Below are 19,447 nucleotides of genomic sequence, written 5' to 3' on the forward strand. Positions count from 1 at the left end.
ATTATCTCTTGAAGTTTACATGTTACTTTGCAGACTCAGCAAGCCTGTGTTATTTCACTTTTTATGACCATGATACATTAGAGGAACCTCCTGAATAGATTGTAAATACAACATATCAGATAGCTGACAAAGTGTCAATTGGAATTTTACAACCCAGGATCTCTGTCTCCAACTTTTGCCATAACTCTTGAGGCTAGGAAGGCTCAAGATAAGGCAAAAGTCATATAATTCAAGATAATGTCTAGGGTCAAGGCTTCCATCCTTAATGGCCATGGACAGACTGAGAGATGTTTTAGCTCCGTCTGTTGACATAACATAGAGACATCTCTGAGCCCACTCTGCCAGAGGAAGGTCGTTAGGCATTAGATTTTTGGTAATTAGCTCACATTCCTTAGAAGTGTCTTAGGGGCCCAGGCCCCTTGCCAAATGGCAGGAACTCAGTCTGTTTTTTTTATATGCAGACTGGAGTTTGCAATTAGGGGCTGGGGGCAGGATTTTTTAGCAATAGCTGGCTACTCAGGTATCACAACACTAATCAAATATTGTAGTTCTAGTGGAGAATGCTTAGGATTAGAGTTACAGGAGCTATGAACTCAACCCCTATTTGAGATGCTTAATTAGTGCTGGGATTTCCCATGTGAGTTTTGCAGCATAACTGCCTTTGTGACTTTGAGTAAGTCACTTTTTTCCTCTCTATCAATAAACACTGGTCAATAAATATTTACAAAGCTACTACTATGTGCCATGCACCAGCCTCATTTTTGTTATATGTAAAAATGAGTGAGTTGGAGTAATTAAATATATAATCCTAAAATGCACCCTCTTTTCAAGACACAGAGAAAAGATATATTGGGTTTTAAAAGTACCAGTAAGCACTTTATTAATTGCCCACTGTATGGCAATGCACAGTGCTGAGCTCTGGGAAGAAACTACAATAGCAAGATGGTCTTTGCCCATAAGGAGAAACAAATGCTAAAGAAGCTTAAGGAGAAAATGTCTCATTGTTTAGAAAAAAAAATGGAAAAGGGCAAAAAATGAGATTTTGTTCTTGAATGAGAGATATTCTTTTCACAAAAGAACCAGAACAAAATAGATCATTCAAAAATGTAACTGTAGAAGATGCTAATGTTGATAGATACAGTCAAACATCTCAAATTTAGCATATACCCTAAACCCACTCCTCCTCCAGGCTTTTCTATTTCTATTGACTACATCACCATTCTTTCCATAAATAGATTGTGAGCTCCTTTAGGGCAGACGGTCTTTTGCCTTTCTTTGTATCTTCAGTTCCTGTTAGCACAGTGCCTGGTCCATAGTAGGAACTTAATAAATGCTTATCGATAATTGACTGTCCACTTACACAGCAGCATCTCCTGTGGATCTCCTCTCCTGTCACCTGAGCTATGGAATTAGGTTCCTAATTGGTCTCCCCACCTCAAATCTCTCCCCATTTTAATCTATCTTTCACATAGCTGCCAAACTGATGAGTTCCATTCTCATCTCTTACACTTAGTTATGTGGTCAGGGCAAGTCACTCCAACCTCTCTGAGCTTCGGTTTCCTCACCCATTAGTTGATTAGTTCCAGAACAAGATAAAAGACTTGGGGGTGGGAAGTGAGGGACATATATATGTAAGGAGTGACAAACCTTGTAGATATAGTGGGGTAAATAGATTAGTTTGCACTTACTCTTCAGTATAGAGAGCTAGCTAGACATTAGGGTCCTTAGGGATCTTAGGGTGGAGCTTCAAAGGTTGGATTACTTTCTCCAGAGCCTGGAGGCAGCCCTTCTGTAATTCCAGGCCTGCTGTGGAGGTCCTAGTCCAGTGTGGAGAGTGCTGGCCCTGGTAGAGAGAAGCAGAAGAGCAGTAGCAGACCGATAGCATAACTGTTTGGATGGATGTCTGGGTGGATGACTCAGGAAGGTATAAAGGTGAAACTTGGTCTAGTGGCTAGCCAGTGGGTAGCTAGAGTAAGGTTAAGTGAGGTAGTCTGCACTCACCCACTCACCTATAAGATATCTGGGCACCTATAAGATATAAGCTTCAAAGAGTGTTTTATTGTTACATTTGTATGGACCTTTAATTTATGTACTTTTTTCAAAAATCAGGGAGAACAGAGCTTCCCATAGCTACTTTAATCTAAAGAATGGGATTCTTCTGTTCTGAAGAATTCCTGTATCTTTTGTTTCCTTCTTCTTTACCTTTGTTTGTTGGTCTTCATCTAGGAGAGGACTAGTGGTAATAGTAGTAATGTGGTACATGGAGGACCTGATCACCCATTTAGGACCAATCCTTCCTTGAACCTCACAAATATATATATATGTATACATACACACACACACACACATACATGTGTACATACGTAAGAAGTTAAGTGACACAGTATACTTGCTGTATATCTTTGCTGTGTTTGGACAGAGTGAACCTCCTTTGTCCAATGAATGACTCACAAGTGCCTCCCAACATGAACCTGTACGAAGAGGGTGGTGCTAGCTTTAGAGCCGTGCCTACAGAGTTTGGTAGTCTTAGCAGTTTGGGATGAAGAGAAGGGTCATTTGATCAGGTTCAGGCGGGGAGGGGTAGTTTGCCTGGCTCCTGATCTTGTATGAGTAATCCTCTCTGTGGAACAAGGAGCAGGCTCCCACTCAAGCAGATGGATTAGTTTGGTGGGTGCTGAAGGAAACTGTGCAGGAGGGTAAAGTGCCAAGGCTAGCATTTTCTGGATGTTTTTGTGTACCCTGCAGGAGTTGGATTGCCAGAGTAATTAGACGGAAAGTAAATTGGGCCCTGGCATTCAGCAGCTACAGAAATGAAAAACAAAGGGGCAGCTCATGGAGATGGGGCTATGCAAATGAAGAGATTTCTCCTGAAGCAGAGTGGAAGGGGGGAATGAAAGGCCCCTGCCCAACAGGCTCTGGGCTGTTATCTTCCAGAGCCTGGGGAAAACTCTCTGAGGACCTGCTTTTATAGAGCCAACTCAATCTGTTAGAGCTTCCAGAGAGAATATTCTCTGTTCTTTTTTAGGTAACTGCTATTGCACCTGGCCTTGCAAAGAATTCCCTTTGTAATCAGCTATAAAATGGGGATCTGCAAGGGACAGGGTGAAGTTCCTAATGGGAATGGATTTGATAGATTTGTGCAGGTCCCCTAGGGCCTGCCCAGCCTGTCTCTGGGGCAAAAAGAGGTAGGTGAAGCCCCACCAAAATGAAAGTAAATTAGGCCTGTGTATTTACCAGAATGGCTTCAGACTTTAGCTATGGGTCTCCCCATCACACAGTTATACAGGCCTGGGCTGATCAATTGTTGACAATTGAGCAGGAAGTCGGAACTGTTGTGACTTGGGCAAATACCGCTGTCCGTGTAAATAGAGGCTGTGGGAATGGGGAGAGAAGTCACAGAACGTGCCACTGCCCTGCTAGATGGACAGAAGGGAATGATACCATCCCCACCAAGTAACTTTGGATGTGGCACCTGGGACTTGGAATTGATAAGAAAACAATGATGGACAGCCTATGAGGGTATTGTACCCAGAAATTAAGCACCTGGACACTAGGGAGCCTTCAGCTCCACCCAGTTCTGAGGTATCCTCCAGCACCCCTGCCCTATTTGGATCATTCATAGGAGGCTATAGAGGGCATTCCACGGAGGGAAGGGAGTACTGTGGGCTCAGTATTTGTGCATAGCCTTTCAGCATCTTCGAGGCCTGTTACTCTGGGTAGGGCTAAATGGAAATCCTTAATTACCTGAATAAGCTCATGTAGTCAACACCGAACAATACCAAGTGGAGAGTGAGGGGAGGAGTGGGAAGACATTTCTTCTGTAGTGATGGAGATGAAGGAAGCTGGAGTATTACTTTATGCCAGATCCCCTTACAACAGCCCTCTGTTACCTGATAGTAAGAGAGGCAGAGATAGTACCTGACAGCTTACAGAGGATGGGCAGCTAGGTGGCACAGTGGACAGAGTGCCAGGCCTGGAGTCAAGAAAACTCATCTTTCTGAGTTCAAATCTGGCCTCAGACACTTATTAGTTGTGTGACCCTGGGCAAGTCACTTAACCCACTTTGCTTCAGTTTCCTCATCTGAAAAATGAACTGGAAAAGGAAATGGCAAACCATGCCAGCCAAGAAAACCTCAAATGGGGTAATGAAGAGTTGGACACAACTGAAAAGGCCTGAACAACAACAACAAAAGCTTACAGTGGATTATAGGAAGCTAAGCAGAGTCATCAGGCCTCCTTCTTCAGCTGTTCCTCATCTTGACAATGTTGTAAACTAGGCAGTGCAGGCTCAGGGTAAGTGGTACAGGGTGATCATCCTAACTAATGCTTTTTTCTCTATTTCTGTGACTAAGACTAGCCAGGAACAATTTGCTTTCACCTGGAAAAGAGTCTGATACACCTTCACCATCCTTCCTCAGGACCACCTGAACTCTCCTTCATACTGCCACATCAGAGTGGGCAGAGACCTGAAAGAAACCTCCCTTCCCGAGGGCAGTGGTGAACACCACTATACAGATGACATATAACTGACTGGACTGGATGAGGCCATGGTGGCAGCAGCTTTAGATCAGATAGTAGCCAATAGGAGGAAAATCATCCCTAAGGAAATTGAGTGTCCAGGCTGCTCAATCAAGTTTGAGGGAATATAGTGGGTGGGGAAAACCCAGAGGATTCCAGGCACAGTCAGGAATAAGCTACTGACACTTGCTTCCTTCCCCATGATCTAAGAAAGAAGCCCGTGAAGTTCCCATGGACTCTGTAAGTTTTGGAAAACCCACATTCCCTAGCTGGATATCCTGATGGCCTCAATTTGCTGAATCACCCACAAGTCTGTTTCTCTCACATGGGACCCAGAACAGGTTAAAGCCCTGACATATATAAAGCAAGCTGTCTCTACTAGATTACAAGCTCCTGGGGACAGGAACTATCTTTTGCCTCTTTTTATAACTCTAATTCTTTGCACAGTGCCTGGCACACAGTAGGCACTTAATAAATGTTTCTTGATTGAGTGAGCGATGAACTATCTACCAGTCTCTCTCCTTGGACCCTTATGACCCTGCAAGGCCCAGGGTTTCTAGAGATCTTTGTCCATAAAGAACCAGGCTGGCTGGAGACTTTGAGAGATACCACCAGATGGATAGAATAAGTCACTGTTAGGTATTTTGAATGCCAGTTGCTTGACTCTTACTGGGCACTAGTGATTATGCAACAGCTAACACAGGGTCCTACTATCTTTTATCCAGAGTTGTCTATTATAGGTTGAGTTGTGAAAGACAGTGCCTCTAGCAAGATGGGCGGAACACAGGAGGCTTCTACTGCTAAATAGAAATGGGTACATTAGAAATCACTCTTGCCTGGGTCCCTCTGGTATTTGTGCTCTTCACAAATAGGTGGTGACTATGCCAGGGACTGAGGCCTCTAGTCCTGACTCTGGAGCCCTGCCTCCTCTGCTGGCCTAGTCAGGTCCTGCCTATAAAGACCTGGCTCCTGAGGAATGCCATTTTGCCTGGTTATCCAATGGTTCCATCTGCTACAAGAAAAGCATACACAATTGGACTTCAACAGTCACTAATCTGTCATTTTACTACAGATGACCCTAATGCAAGAATTGCTGACTGTGCCAGAAATGTCTGTGTAGTGGCCCTGATGTTCATGGAGGTGCTCCCACTCATCACCACCTCACATCAGGAGAAGAAATCTGCAACTACACTACAGCTGTCATCTGTGCTGTAGCTCCTATGCTGTTGGCTATGTTCCAGCTCATCATCATCATTTTGCATTAGAAGAACCACTGTGAACTACAAAGATGTGGCATTACCCAACACGTGGGCTACACTGTGAGACTTGGAGACAGTCTTTGGCTTCCCTGAGAGCCAGTTTCTTGGCCTGGGGACACAAAAGATCCCAGTCATATGTGTAGTCAAGGCCTCTCAGACTTGGTGGATGCCTGAGACCACTGGAGTTACCACACCCTGATGATGTACTTACCAGATAAGTCTCCAGATGGAGGGAGATCAAATCCAGAGCAGCTAAGTGCTACTCTATCCCTGCCATATATTCTTCTGTGTTTGAACAACGTAAACCTCCTTTGTTCTGTGGCTCAGGAGTGCCTCATTCATCCTAACATCAAACTTGAATTAAGAGGGTGTTGGGGTTAGAGCATGCCTACAACATATAGATATGGATAAAGAGATATATGTGTACATATGTGTGTATGCATATATACATGAACACACGTGTATATGCATACAGGATACATACAAAATTAACACAAGTTAATTGGGAAGGAGAGGATGGCAGCAGTAGCTGGTGCAGTTGGGGATGCCTCTGGAAAGGCATAACATAAAAGATGTCATTTGTATTGAGCTTTGAAGGAAACTAGCAATTATAAGAGAGAAAAGTAAGAAGGAGGAGGCATAGGAGCCAACCAGAACAAGGGCACAGAAATGAAAGGTGCAATATTATGTATTTGAGGAATAGCAAGAAGGCCCATTTGAGATAGAGGGCATTAAGGGGAGTAATGTGTAATAAGGCTAGAAAAATAGGTTGGAGCCAGTTTGTAAAGGGCTTTAAATATCAAGTGGAGGTGTTTGTATTTAACCCTAGAAGTAACATATTGAGCTGGTGTAATATCAATTGAGTTGGGACTTTCTTACTGTTTTAAAATGATTAATTAAGTGTCTTTGAGTCTTACTAGGTGCTAAGCCCCAGGCCCAAACCCCAATTAGGTGCTAAACCCATGTGGGTGTGAATTGGTAACCAAAGTGGGGCCCCAGTTGGGGCTAACAAAGAGAGGGCCTAGTTTACACATGAGTTTGAGTGATAGGTTTGGGACATCAGAGGCTCTTAGACCATGGGGTTTAAGTCGCCTCTTTGTGACTATTTTAGGTCACATGGGTGAGTCGCATGTCTGACTCACCCCGACCCTGAAAAAGATATAAAACCAGGGGTTGGCTTTCTATTCTTTGGAGCTCTTACCCACAGCAGTGGTGGCGCATGCATGACTCTGGGGTAGCCCACGTTATGAGCTCCCGGGCTGAACCTAGATGTTGGTAACTATGAATCTGTATTTGGTCTGTCTGTCGATGTTTGTAATTTGTTTAGGGCTCTCACTCGTGCTGGTGCGCTGATTCGGAGACTCCAGGCAGCTGTAGCTAACAAGCCCTCCAGCTTGTAACCCAGATGCTGGGACTTTGTTAAACTCTGGTAACTATGTATTGGGATTTGAATCAGACAAGGTCTGTCTGTCCATGTTTGTACTTTGTTTGTATTTTGCTCTGAATTTCAGGGTGGTGGTTTTTTCCCCTGAACTAAGTGAATGATATTTGTATGCTGAATTAAAGTAAGCTTGTCAACCCCTTAACGTTGCTTTCCTTACTAAAGCAGACCGAAAGAACCTGGGCTTTTGCAGCGTGCTGGTAGCATTCTTGTTGTTGGGCTTTCACCCCCACAACAGCTGCTAGCTGGATTGTGGAAACAGCTGGGGAATGACACAGTTAGACCTGTGCTTTACGACTGTCATTATATTCCTTTATGTTAGTTATATTAAAAAAAAATCTAAAACACATATATGAGTTTAAGAATTTTTTAACATGGAAAGAGGTTAACATTTGTATATGACTATTTTTTTTACCTCAAATCTATCTTTTTCAGTGGCATGATTAAAGTAGTGTAGTTTAGGAAAGAGAGGTCAGGCCTCAAAGCCAGAAAGATCTGGTTTTAAGTCCTGTCCTTACTGACAGTGGGACCCTGGACAAATCACTTAACCTCTCCATGCTCTAGGCATTAGACTAAGACTAAGTTGCAGAAAAGATGTCGACCTCTTTGGTAAAGCAAGTTTCCTCACCTGGAAGTTCCCTTTATAAATGAAATCACAGGTCTAGTCCCTCTTCCTAACTACATGTTATAATGTAAAAGCCCTTCTTTAATTGAATCTGATGATATTTATGAAAGACATAGGCATATAACAAGCAGCTGGAATGAAAACAGATAGTACCAAGCATGGTATCCCTACTATGTTTTCAAAGGGTTTAACCAAGTGAGGAGATTGCAGAAGTGCTCTTAGTAGGGTATTTTGGCTTGTTTTTTTTTTTATAAATTTTTTTTTCCTTTTTAAACATTCTTACTAGAAGTGTTAAAGATAGTTCAGATCTCATATAATTTCAGAAATATCTAGAAAATATTTCCAAGAAGCAAAAACAGAGAAGTAATCTTTCACATGCCACTGAGAACTTAATAAAGCTATTTTTATAACAGACATTTTCTTACATCACAACATAAGATGATACTTTTCACATTTAATTCTAATTTAGAGTCCCTAAGTAACTCTTAACTCTTAATAATTACCTTCATTGTTAGTTACCTTTTTTAATCCAGTTACAGCCCTGCAGGTGTTTTCCATATGTATTGTCCTCATTAAATAGGAATTAATTCAGAAAACTCTTCTGGAGTCTTAAGGAAGATTGTTCATATTTTCTTTCCAAAAATGAAAGTATTTTCTGAGGTGGTTGCCTTTGGGGAATGCCACGAAGGAAGTATGTGGGTAAGTAAGTGTACTTGCTGTGAGTTACTCGCAACTTCTGCAAAGAATGCTCTATGTCATTTCACACGGAATGGTTGTGATTCTGGTTTTTAATATAACCACACGGAATGGCATCTCTATTCCTTACTCAACATAGATCCTAATCGCCTATAACCAATGCATACAGTTACCTACAGGGTTTAAGTACTTCTCTGTGAATTTTGGTCTAACCAGTAATGGAAAGATTATTTCTAGATGGCTGAGAAATTGAATTCGTTTTCTGTCACCGTTCCATCATCTACTGACCTTTCACCAGCTCCCCAGCTCCTATCCAAACTGTGAATTACTCATTATCCCTTCTTTTTCTGCCTTTAGGCACTTACGCTGTTCCTTACACCTAGAACACCCTCTCTTCACATTTCCTTCCTACCTTTTAAAACCCCAGCTGAAATGCCACCTCTCCTAGGAAGTTTTTCCTGACCTCCCCAGCTGAAAATGGTTTCTCCTTCACTTGGCATTGTAGTATTTTATTTTCCTCTGTAAGGATGTATGAATATTGATTTGATTCTTCAGTCACCCCACTCCCATTTAAAGTAACTACCTTTGTCAGGAGACAACACCTCCATTCAGTCTATCATCGACCAGAAGTATGAATTAGGTGGGAACAAGGCCTAGAAATCTTTATTCAGTTAATCAGTCAGAGGCATTCAGTAGGTGTCAGAGGTCCATGAAAGCTGTCAGAATGAAATGGCGAGACAGACATTATAGAACTGTACAAAAGGTGTATTTAGATTGGCTGAAGAAACTCAGTCATTCTCCTTTTGTTTTGTATAAAATAGCAGACCAGTTTGGAACTGGGATATTTGACTATCAGGCTAAGGAAGAGAAGTTCCATTCAAGCACCGAAGAGAGAATTTGTTGGTTGGAGGGGTGAGGTAAGTGAAGACAAGAACCTCTGTCTCCTTAGATCTCCATCCCCTGACCAGAGGCAGACCTTGTGAACTTCAGAGGCTTGGAGGATTTAGACATCTCATCTTAGCCCTAGCAGTGGTACATTAGAAGTGGTAACTACACTATGTCCATCAGATTTGGCAGGGAGAGTGGGAGTTGGGATAGTAGCCCCAGAATATGTGCTATACATGTTACAATTTTCTAACTTATGTTATATTTATCTGTGTATATATCTTAAATCCCTTTATTAGATATAAGCTCCTTGAAAGCAGGGTCTGTGCCTCCTTTATGTCTCCCCTAACAACTAGCATCATGTCTTCCTTGTGTAATACACACTTAAAAATGTAGAATGCAGACAATGTTATTTAGTCTGTGTTTATTCTGCCTTAAGGAATATAGTGGCAATCGGGTATGTGGTTTTTTTCCCTTTTATAGATCATACTTATATTTCTCAACAAAGATAAGATAGTCTATGTCTTTCCCCTTTTGGAATTCCCCACTGCTACAATAACAAAAAAATAGATTGCAGGTGTATTCTGTATATGAATTTCTAAAGCACAATCTTCTCAGAAAATGTACTTTCTTGTCATGTATTACTCATTCCATGGAGGTGTCCAAAGATTATAATGACACATGGAAGGGGAATTGTTCTGAGTGATACTTAGGAATTAACTTCTCTGGGAAGATCCAAGTGCTACCTGGGTAGGTTCTCTTCTTCAGTTTGAATGTTCATTATTCTTGCCTAAATAGAATGAGATGCAACTTCCCCAATGGAGTTCTGGGGTTAAGAGGAACAACTTTGCAGAGGATGATTGGGTCAAATCAAACAGAAAGGAAATTTTGGCTCATGGCAGCAATAAGTTAGGTATACAGGAAACCCCCCCAAAACTGCCCCCAAAATTTAGTCTTATTAAAATAGGTTATGGGTCATACTGAAACCTGTTACTATGAAAATGAAACCATTTGGTTCCATGAAATAAAGGATAATGTAAAAAAATTAATGGGTCTGAGGACTGTTAGACTTCCAGTCTAGTTCTATGAACCTGTGAAAGTACTTATTTCTGTTTAACCTCCATGATGAGTGCATTTTTCCTTTGCCCTATCCATTCACATTTGAGACTCCAAAATCACCTAAAGGCCCTGGGAAGGGAAAGCTATGGAAATTTTGGGGGGGGAAATAGGCATGTCATGGTGGACCATCCTTTCTCCACTAGGTTTTTCCTATTAGTTTCTCCATTAAGTTGCTAAATCTACTTTTGGACAGCATCAGGAAATCTCTGCCTCATGCCCACAGGGATCCTCTATTCAACTGTCAAACTAATCCTCCTCAAGTATAGGTCTTATCATGTAACCTCCCTAGTTAACAAACTCCAGTGGTTCCCTATCACCTCCAGGATCAATTGTTGAAGACCCAGAAAATAAAGTTCTTTTCATCAGAGTCTGTGGCATTATCAAGTAGTTCAACATCAGAAACCAATCTGATTTTATCAGTGGAAATGACATTAGAGGAGAGGCAATTGAAAACAATAAAATAAAAGTGCTTTGTCATTATACCCTAAGGACCATGAGACCTTTCCATCTGACTGAAACCTTCCATGTATGTTGTCTTCCCCATTAGAGTGTGAGCTCCTTGAGAGCAGAGGCTTTTATTAATAATAATGATAATTAGTTTGAAGGGAATTATGATTTTCATATTAATCAATACGATATGCATAATGAATATGCTAATAATTTAGATTTCTCAGGAGATTCTGGCTTGGGAGTCAGTCTTACAATGCAGCTTGAAATGATCAGCCCTTGACAACACTCTCACAATCACTGCATCCTTGTGCCTATGTACCGTAAGTGAAGCTAATCAGAGATTGTAGAACCTGTTCCTATCACGTCACGTAACTGGTCCTGTGACCCACCAAGGACCTGAAACAATACTGTTCCCACAGGACTCCAGAACACCTGTATTATGGACTTGTGGGCTTGTCATGGAAAACCACTCAGGCCCTGGAAATGATTATTTATAATCTATCTCCCCCCACTTCCCACTTGTGATCTGCCTTCATTACTGCAAGGTAGAATTCTGATCAGGAGAATTCCTGATTTGTAAATCTGTTTCTCATAATCAGAGGTTTCCAAACTTATTTGGCTTACTGCCCCCTTTAAAAAATTATTTAGCACCCCACTGGAAATCTTCTTTCTTTAATCTTTTAATGGTTTTTTTTTAAATTTGCATCATTTCAAAAAGATATAAAATATATATTTTTAAATGATGCACTTTAAATTTAATAATTTATTGTAAATTTGTGGGGTTTTTCCCACATTGAAATTTTGATGATGCAATCATGAATCATGTAACCATATAGTATCGTATTGTAAACAAGTCATTACGTGCACATATTCCTGCCAACACATGCTGGACTTCCTGACAATGTGCTACATGCTCTCCTGCCAACACTTGCTTATTAAGACCTCTTGGTGGACTTGACCACTGATCAGTTAGAACTTGCATTCTGTGTGTTTATTTGGAAAACAAAGTAATCATCATGACTCTGTTACACAACAGATGAAATATGTATGAATGGTTTTCAAAATTTTCTTCTCTTCTCTTCTTTCCTTATGCTTCCGCTGCCCCATTATTTTTATTCAAAGCCTCCCAATCGCACCCGAAGCTACTACCACCCCCTGGATCATTCCAGTGCCCCCCGGGGGGGTAGTATCACCCACTTTGAGAACCTATGCTCATAATGAAACTAATTAATTAAACCGCTACTTGATTACTGATACTTTGTCTCTGGCCTGCTCTGTTTCATCATTCCCAGGTTAGAGGCTGGCTCAGTAAAATTCTGTTAACATTAATATTACTAAATAAAAAGATCTAACATTTATATAGTGCTTACTACATAGCCAGGCAATGTACTGAACACATTACAATTATCACCTCATTTGATTCTCACAACAACCCTGGGGGGTAGTTGCTGTTATTATCCCCACTTTACAGAAGAGAAAATGAGGCAAACGAAGATTAAGTGACTTGCCCAGGATCCAACAGCTAGCAAGTGTCCAAGGCTGCATTTGAACTCAGGTCCTCCAGACTCCAGGCCAGCCAGTGCTCTATCCACCTAGCTACCCCTGGCTTCATTCTTTTAAGTCTCACATTCTGCATGAAGCTTTTCCCCACCACCTTTAAGGATAGTGCCTTCCTTCTTTGTGGATTATTTCCAACATATCCTGTGTATCTCTTGTTTGTAAATAATTGTTTGTATGCTGTCTTCCCCATTAGAACATAAGCTCCTTGACAGTAGGGATCGCCTTTTGCTTTTTTGTATCCCCTTTGGCTTTTTTGTATCCCCAGCACCTAGCACAGTACCTGGTACATGCAGTTATCCCTTCCACACCTTGACTTTCCACATTGAGGTTTTGATATATGGTGGGTAAGGCATAAGACATTAAATGGGAATTTGGGGGGAGTTTTGTGGAAGCTGCAGATGACATGCAAAGGCCAGCAGATGTCACAGAAAGTTTAGAAACTCAGAAATGCATAAAATATACATGTAATATTGTATAGTATCAACATATTTTGTCTTTTAATAGCACTATAATTCAGACTTCTTCTCTGATACAAAGGGAAGGCCAAAAAATTTTATACAAATTTTCCAGATCATGGGGATGCCATGCCCCTAACTCCAAAGCTGTGGAAGGAATAACTGTAGTAGGTGCCTAATAAATGCTTGTTGACTTGTCTAAGAAATAGTTCAGTCTTCAGCTGTGCTGCTGATAGTTCAGGGAGATGGAAGCCACATGTGAAATTCCCAAAAGATATGATAACAAGGAGCCCAAACCAAAAGAGACTCCGTGTTCCAATCCCAGAGAACCTGAACTAGTCATTCTACACTCTTAGCTCATTTTATCTTATTCTGTCCTTTGTACAGCTAGCAATAACTCAATGTCTTTTTCTGTGTAATAATGCACATTTATAAGAAAAAACAATTTACAAAAAGCTAGGCAAGGGAAACCAGAAGAAGAAAAAACAGCATACCAAAAAATGGAAAACATTATTATAATAAATCACTTCTTTATCAGCTACAATGGAACCAACCACACTAGTTATGGGTCTGGCTGAACTAGGTCAAGTATACCCAGAGGTGCTCTCTAATGAAGATGACATACTTCTAAGGGCACTGGAGTACAGAATTTCAAGATATTTGAAAGAGGATAGAAAAGAAATACTATGAAAAAAAAGTCATGTGTTAATACTTCTGAAAAAATGTTGATCAAGACTACATCTATTATAAAACCCATCTCTATAAAACCTGTGTGGACTTTGGTTTTCTTCATTTATAAAATAAAATAAGCAAGCTTATAAAATAAGCTCTAGGGTGCTGTAGTAGCAATTAGATTTGAAGATCTTTCCCACCCATTAATAGGTCATGTGACCTGCTTACATCACAGGAAGCCTAAGACATATGTGGTGGGAGCAGCTTCCTGACGGAAAAAGGAAGTTATGTCACAGGAAAATGCTGTGAGAGAGAAAGATATTATGGCTGCTAATGGCTGCCCTCATGATTGTTAGAACTGAACAGGCTGACTTAGCTGTACTATGAGTTTATTTTGGGAAGACGCCAGCAGGGGGACAGAATTAGCCAAATGGAAAAAGGAGGTCCAAAAGACCACTGAAGAAAATACCACCTTAAAAATTAAATTGGAGCAAGTGGAGGCTAGTGACTTTATGAGAAATCAAGAAATTATAAAACAGATCCAAAAGAATGAAAAAATGGAAGAAAATGTGAAATATCTCATTGGAAAAAAACATTGACCTGGAGAATAGATCCAGGAGAGTTCATTCAAAAATTATTGGACTACCTGAAAGCCATGATCAAAAAAAGAGCCTAGACATCATCTTTCAAGAAATTATCAAGGAAAACTGCTCTGATATTCTAGAACCAGAGGGTAAAATAGAAATTGAAAGAATCCACCCATTGCCTCTTGAAAAAGATCCCAAGAAGAAAACTCCTAAGAATATTATAGCCAAATTCCAGAGTTCCCAGGTCAAGGAGAAAATACTGCAAGCAACCAGAAAGAAACAATTCAAGTATTGTGGAAACACAATCAGGATAATACAAGATCTAGCAGCTTCTACATTAAGGGACTGAAGGGCTTGGAACAGGATATTCCAGAGGTCAAAGGAGCTAGGATTAAAACGAGAATCACCTACCCAGCAAAACTGAGTGTAATACTCCAAGGCAAAACATAGATTTTTAATAAAATAGAGAACTTTTGAAAAGACCAGAGCTGAATAGAAAATTTGACTTTCAAATACAAGAATCAAGAGGAGCACGAAAAGGTAAACAGGAAAGAGTAATCATAAGGGACTTACTAAAGTTGAACTGTTTTGCTTACATTCCTACATGGAAAGATGATATTTGTAACTCATGAGACCTTTCTCAGTATTAGGGTAGTTGAAGGGAATATACATATATATAGACAGAGGGCACAGGGTGAATTGAATTTAGGGATGATATCTTAAAAAAAATAAAATTAAGGGGTGAGAGAGGAATATATTGGGAGAAGGAGAAAGGGAGAGATAGAATGGGGTAAATTATCTCACATAAAAGTGGCAAGAAAAAGCAGTTCTATTGGAAGGGAAGAGGGGGCAGGTGAAAGGGAATGAGTGAATCTCGTTCTCATCAGATTTGACTTAAGGAGAGAATAACATACACACTCAATTGGGTATCTTATCCCACAGGAAAGTAGAGGGAAGGGGATAAGAGATGGGGGATGATAGAAAGGAGGGCAGATTGGGGGAGGTGGTAATCAAAAGCAAACACTTTTGAAAAGGTACAGGGTCAAGGGAGAAAATTGAATAAAGGGGGACAGGATAGGATATAGGGAAATATAGTTAGTCTTTCACAACATGAGTATTGTGGAAATGTTTCGCATAATGATACATATGTAGCCTATGTTGAATTGTTTGCCCTCTCAAGGAGGGTGGGTAGGGAGGGAAGAAGGGAGAGAATTTGGAACTCAAAGTTCTAAAAACAAATGCTCAAAAAAAGTTGTTTTTACATGCCACTGGGAAATAAGATATACAGGTGATGGGGTATAGAAATCTACCTTACCCTACAAGAAAGTAAGGGAAAAGGGGTTAAGGTGGGGAGGGAGTGAGGTGACAGAATGGAGGATAGACTGGGGAAAGGGGCGATCAGAATATATGCCATCTTGGAGTGAGGGGGAGGGTAGAAATGGGGAGAAAATTTGTAACTCAAAATCTTGTGGAAATCAATGTTAAAAACTAAAAATATTAAAATAAATAATAAAAATAGGTCACAAAAATAATAAATAAATAAATATAAAATTTTTAAAGATATTTTAAAAGAATGTTTAAAAAAATACATGATGAGGGTAGAAGGGTTACCAGATATCAGTTTGTCTGAAAAAAAAAGATCTGAAGATTTTGGTATATTGAAAACTCACTATAAATCAACAGCATGATTTGATATCCCAAGAAGCTAATTCAATTTTGGACGCAAGAAAGGCCTAGTAATGGCCAGGTGGAATTTATACCAGGAATGCAGGTTGGTTTAATATTTGGAAATCTATCAGCATAATTGATCATATCAACAATAAAACCAACATAAATTATATGATTATCTCAATAGATGCCAAAAAAGCCTTTGAAGAAATACAGCACCCATTCCTATTAAAAACACTAGAGAGCATAGGAATAAATGGTGCTTACCTTAAAATGATAAATAATATTTACCTAAAGCCATCAGCAAGCATTATCTATATTGGGGATAAGCTAGAAGCCTACCCCATATAACCAAGGGTGAAGCAAGGATACCCATTATCACCTCTATTATTTAATATTGTGCTAGAAATGTTAGCTATAGCACTAAGAGAATAAAAAGCAATTAAAAATTAGAATAGGCAATGAGGAAACAAAACTATCACTCTTTGCAGATGATACGATGTCATATTTAGAAAATCCTAGAGAATCAACTAAAAAACTACTTGAAATTATTAACAACTTTAGCAAAGTTGCAGGATACAAAATTAACCTGCATAAATCATCAATATTTCTATATATTACCAACAAGTCCAGCAGCAAGAGATAGAAAGAGAAATTCCATTTAAAATACCTGTACACAATATAAACTACTTTGGAGTCTATCTGCCAAGACAAACCCAGGAACTATATGAACACAACCATAAAATACTTTTCCCACAAATAAAATCAGATCTAAACAATTGGAAAAATATTAATTGCTCAGGGGTAGACTGAGCCAATATAATAAAAATGACAATTCTACCTAAATTAATCTATTTATTCAGTGCCATACCAATAAAACTATGAAAAAATATTTTATAGAGCTAGAAAAAATAATGACAAAATTCTCTGGAAGAACAAAAGCTCAAGGATATCAAGGGAATCAATGTAAAAAATTCTAAAGAAGGTGGTCTAGCCATACCAGATCTCAAACTGTTTTATGAAGTAGTAATTATCAAAACAATCTGGTACTGGCTAAGAAATAGAGTGGTTTGTCAGTGGAATATGTTAGGTATAAATTGCATTAGAGTAAGTGATCATAGTAATCTAGTATATGATAAACCCAAAGATACAAGCCTTTGGAAAAAAAAACTCATTATTTGACAAAAAATTGCTGGGAAAACTGGAAAACAATATAGCAGAAACTAGGTATAGACCCACGTCTCACACTGGAAACCAAGATAAGGTCAAAATGGGCACATAATTTACACATGAAGGGTGATACCATAAGCAAATTAAGAGAGCATGGAATATTTTATCTGTCAGATTTATGGGTGACAGAAGAATTTAGGACCAAAGAAGATATAGAGAGCATTACAAAATGTAGAATAGTTCATTTTGATTATATCAAATTTAAAAGTTTTTGCACAAATGAAACCAATGCAACCAAAATTATAAGGAAAGCAAAAAACTGGAGGGTTGGGGGGGTGGAGAATTTGAAAGAAGTATCTCTGATAAAGGTCTCATTTCTCAAACATATAGAGAACTGACTCAAATTTATAAAAATTCCAGTCATTCCCCAATTGATAAATGATCAAAAGATAAGAACAAGGCAGTTTTCAGAGAAAGAAATAGAAACTATCTATAATCATATGAAAATTGCTCTAAATCACTATTGATCAGAGAAATGCAAAGTAAAACAACTCTGAGGCACCAATTTACACCTATCAGAATGGCTAATATAACCAAAAAAAAAAAAGGAAAATATTGGATGTTGGAGAAGATGTGGGAAAACTGGGACACTAATGTACTGTTGGTATAGTTGTGAAGTGATCCAACCATTCTGGGGAGCAATTTGGAATTATGCCCAAAGGCCTATGATCCAGTAATATCACTGCTAGGTCTATTTCCCAAGAATAGACCTATTTGCAGAAAAATATTTATAGCAGCTCTTTTCTGTGGTGGCTAAGAATTGGAAATCAAAGGGATGCGCACCAATTGGGGAATGGCTAACCAAGCTGTGGTATGTGATTGTAATGGAATATTATTGCAGTATATGAAATGACAAGCAGGATGATTTCAGAAAAACCTGGAAAGACTTATGTGAACTGATGCATAGTGAAGTGAACAGAACCAGGAGAATGTTGTACATAGTAATAGCAATATTATTCAATGAAGAATTGGAAATGGTTTAGCTATTCTCAGCAATATAATGATCCAAGAAAAACCTAGACTAATGATGAAGCATACTATCCACCTCCAGAGGAAGAACTGATATTGACTGAATACAGACTTTCTTTCATTTTTTTATTAGAGCTTGTACAAAATGACTAATATGGAAATGTTTTACATAATTACACATGTATAACCTATATTTGATTGCTTCCTGTCTCAAGGAGGGGAGGGAAGGATAGAATTTGGAAATGAAAACTTTAAATCAATTAATTTAATTTTAGTTTTCAACATTCATTTCCACAAGATCTCTCCTCTTCTCCCCACCCCAAGATGGCTTGCATTCTGATTACCCCTTCCCCCAGTCTGCCTTCCCTTCTATCACACCCCCAACCCCTCCCCCCTTACTTTCTTGTAGGGCAAGACAGATTTCTCTATCCTATTGCATGTATATTTTATTTTCCAGTTGCATGTAAAAACAATTTTTAACATGTAACTCAAAACTTTAAATAAAAATGTTAAAAAATTGGAAAAAAATAAACTAGACTACTAATTTAAAAAAAAGATTATCTGATGACCTTTGGGCAACTCCTAGCTAATATCTTTCCTGACAAGCTTTCTTTTCTAATCCCTTAATTAGCCTTGTGGCTTTCTCTCAAAATCCTCTCCATACCTTCTTTTAATTATTGGGTCCAGAACTACGGTCTTCTATTGTGCAGCTGACCAGTGCTGATTCATCTTTTCTTAGGTACTATAATTCTGTCTATGCATAATGACAAGTGGCTTTCTGATGAAGAAATGTACTATAGCTAATATCAAGGAAGCTATATGGGCTTCCCCTGAGCTGGAAACAGTGAAGACTGGAACTAAATCCTCTAGAACTGGTGAAATGCGAGCCTGGTTACATCCAAAGTAAAATTGGGGTGGGGGAGAGCCTCATTCCTCTTTAACTGGTTGAAATAGTGGCAGGAATTCATAGCTTCATGCTTCTACCCTTTATATATATGAAATGCATAAGATTGTACATTGTAAGAGATAAAGCATGGAAAGGCACCTGGTCTGCTCAGTAACTAGTGGGTTGAGCTGAATGGCTTCTATCCTCTCTCTCACTGCTGCCATTATGGAACTTTAGGCCTGGAACCCACACAGATACCTAACCTCAAACCTCAGAAGAGCATGACCTTTCAGGGTGTCACTAACTGCTTCTCCCTGCACATAGCGACTGACCCCTGTTGAGAACCAGAATCAATTCCGAAAAACTTCTTTATAAACAAAGGGAATACCATTCTATCCTTCTTTTAAATATTGGTAGGCTAGAGTAA

The 19,447-nt window shown here is 39.5% G+C and overlaps 1 protein-coding gene across 1 annotated transcript in view; it reads right to left on the bottom strand.

The window, feature by feature from the left end:
* Positions 1-19,447, bottom strand: part of OTULIN (OTU deubiquitinase with linear linkage specificity) — an 89,834-nt gene that overhangs the window by 53,668 nt on the left and 16,719 nt on the right. The window lies entirely within an intron of this gene.

This window comes from Trichosurus vulpecula, chromosome 1, assembly GCF_011100635.1.
Source record: "Trichosurus vulpecula isolate mTriVul1 chromosome 1, mTriVul1.pri, whole genome shotgun sequence".
Lineage (NCBI taxonomy): Eukaryota > Metazoa > Chordata > Mammalia > Diprotodontia > Phalangeridae > Trichosurus > Trichosurus vulpecula.